Raw genomic sequence first — 2,882 nt, 5'->3', positions numbered from 1 at the left:
TTATACCTTCAGAGATCGTTTTTACACTATGCTTCTAGGGAACTTTTACTGAGAGTGCAGCACAGATATATCATCAAGTCAACTGTTTTCTATTAATAATTTCTTTTTTTTGCATCAAGACAGTTTTTGACAAGTCAGATTAGTCACAAAGTATGTAGTATATAGATTTAGTAAAACACACACAGATAGAATACACACTCTCACACACATATATTGGATCAATTATATATTCATGGATTTTTAAATTCTTTCAGAATATTGTTTAATATACTAAAATGTCATATACTGCTAATTTATAGTGATGAGTGTTTACTGGTTTTCTCAGAACTCTTCCTAGGGAGCCATGGAAAGAGTGGTGGTCTAAGGACCTGATTTCAAATCCTGCTCCATCACAATGATGTAGGAAAACCTTCTAAGCCACATGCCTTTCTTTGAGTAAATAATGAAATTTAAAATCTATAATGATAAACTGCTTTAAATGGAAACTATACAACAATCCTTGAATGAAATTTAAAACCCATCTCTTCTTATTTATATTTTGTGTTTCAAAGAAGATCAATGGCAAAAGGAAGCTTATCTAAATAATTAGAGGCTGTCCTCAGAAACTGGGGCAGCTAGGTAGCTCAGTGCCAGGCCTGAAGTCAAGAAGACTCATCTTCATGAATTCAAATCTGGCTTCAGACACTTACTAGTTACGTGACCCTGGGCAAGTCATTTACCTGTTTGCCTCAGTTCCTCGTTTGTAAAATGAGCTGGAGAAACAAATGAGCAACCACATCAGTATTTTTACCAAGAAAACCCCAAATGCGGTAGTGAAGAGGCAGACACGACGAAAATGCCTTAACAACAACAATCCTCAAAGCTTTCTACATGACATAGTAAAAACCAATAGATTTGGGCTCTGACAACCACACCGGAGAAGGAAATGGCAAAACACTCCGGTATCTTTGCCGAGAAAGTATCTTTGCCCATGGACAGTATTGGCATGCCATGGTCTGTGGGGTAACGAAGTTGGACACAATTGAACACCAACAACAACATGACACAGTGGATATGGAAATGGACTTGGAGACAAGAAGATGTGGGTTTAAATCTGGCTTCAGACAATTAATTGCTGTTTTACCCTGGATAAGTTACTTAGCTACTTTGTACCTCAGTATCTATAACTATTAAATGAGGAGATTGGATTTGATGACCCCTTATGTCCCTTTTAGCTCTAAATTTATGACTCTATGAAGTTTCTACTGGGCCCTTATGTCAGGAGACAGTCAGGTACAAGGTAAGTATGCTGAATTGGGACTTAGGATGTAGGTTCAAATAATGATATGTATGATCTTAGCTAAAGGCATTAAACGTTTATAGGTCTGGAGAATGAGTAGGTTGTTGTACAAGATGATGTCTAAGGTCCATTCCAGTCTCACATATAAGTGCTTAGAGATGTGGCAAAACTGGACAGTTTGATATCTTTATACAGAAATAAAGATCTATTAATATTAAAATTCAAAAATTTACTTAAAATTATCACCTCTACAAATTTTCTACCTTTCTACATTTCATACCTCAGGTACTTTGATACTGAAATGGATGGATGATTTCATCAATGCAAATACTCCCTATACTGAGACTCAAATTAAAACTCATCTATGCATGCCACCTCATCCTGACTTCTGGTCATGTCCCTACACGAATCCTAAATGTAACACTCCTTCTGGGTTACTTCTCCCAACTTGTACTTGCATTCATATTCACAGGTTGGGGTCACCAGATGGTGGCTACTAATGCTCTCAAGGTTCTAGAGGCAATCCTGAAAGGATTTGCTTCTAATACTGCTGCTTCTAACTACCACCACCACCCCCAGTGTGTTCTCCATTAACAATCAGATAGCCACTAATTAGCTTTTAGAAAAGGTATTCGTTAATTAGGTAAAATAATAACAGTTGGTACAACACCTCAGTCCTTCTCTGTTCCAACAACAAAATGGGTCAAACTCTTCCACAAATATATACAATGTTCATAGTGGAAAATCCGTGCAAAGTACATAGTGTGACATAATAGGACATGTGTGGTCAAGGAGTAACTAAAAATTCCTCCACTAGAAGTCCTTTTCTCCATTCATGGAATCCTCACTAAGTTTTCATTAAGAATAGTTCTCTTCCTGACAGGCCACTTAGGCTCCCAGGATCCATGCCTTTCTTAAGTCTTTAGCCTGCACCACTGAGAGAGAGTCACCTTCTCTGAATAGTGATCCACCATCACTAAAAGGAGTTCAGACTAAGTATTCATGTAAGACAAAGTGGCAGAAGAATGGTTAAGTGGGATCTAAAATACACATTGGGAGAGAAAATCCATACAACTTAATATGTAAATGAATATAATTTATACAAATACAGGTATTGTGTACGAATAACGGACCAGGACTAGAATTGATTATAAAGAGACATGGTAGTGTTGCTTTTAAGAAAACAGACCACTTTTAGCCTTGGGTTGTTGTATGGAGGAGATCTATGAATTCACTCAATTGATATTTCATCTTCTATTTTTAGAAGTTCTAGGAAGTTCTCTTCTATTATTTCCTTCATTACGGTGTTAAGGTTTTTAGTCCTGTCACATTCTTCTAGGAGACCTATGGTCTTAGATTATCACTATGTATCCTGTGTTCAAGATCAGTATATTTTGCTTGCATATTGAGTATATAGTTTTAATGTTACTGAAATTTTTTTGCCTTTCTTATTCTAAATTGTCCTTTACATCTGTGTATTTATATTCCTAATCTTTTTGGGAATATCTTTCATTTCTTTAATGAGACTAGCTACAGCAGATCCCAATTTTACTATTCTATCCATTATTTTTCTGTGTAGGACAAAAATTCACCAGCCTAGGTC

The sequence above is a fragment of the Vombatus ursinus genome, unplaced genomic scaffold (genome assembly GCF_900497805.2).
Source record: "Vombatus ursinus unplaced genomic scaffold, bare-nosed wombat genome assembly UNPS02014821.1, whole genome shotgun sequence".
Lineage (NCBI taxonomy): Eukaryota > Metazoa > Chordata > Mammalia > Diprotodontia > Vombatidae > Vombatus > Vombatus ursinus.
Note: the sequence above shows the minus strand (reverse complement) of the source record.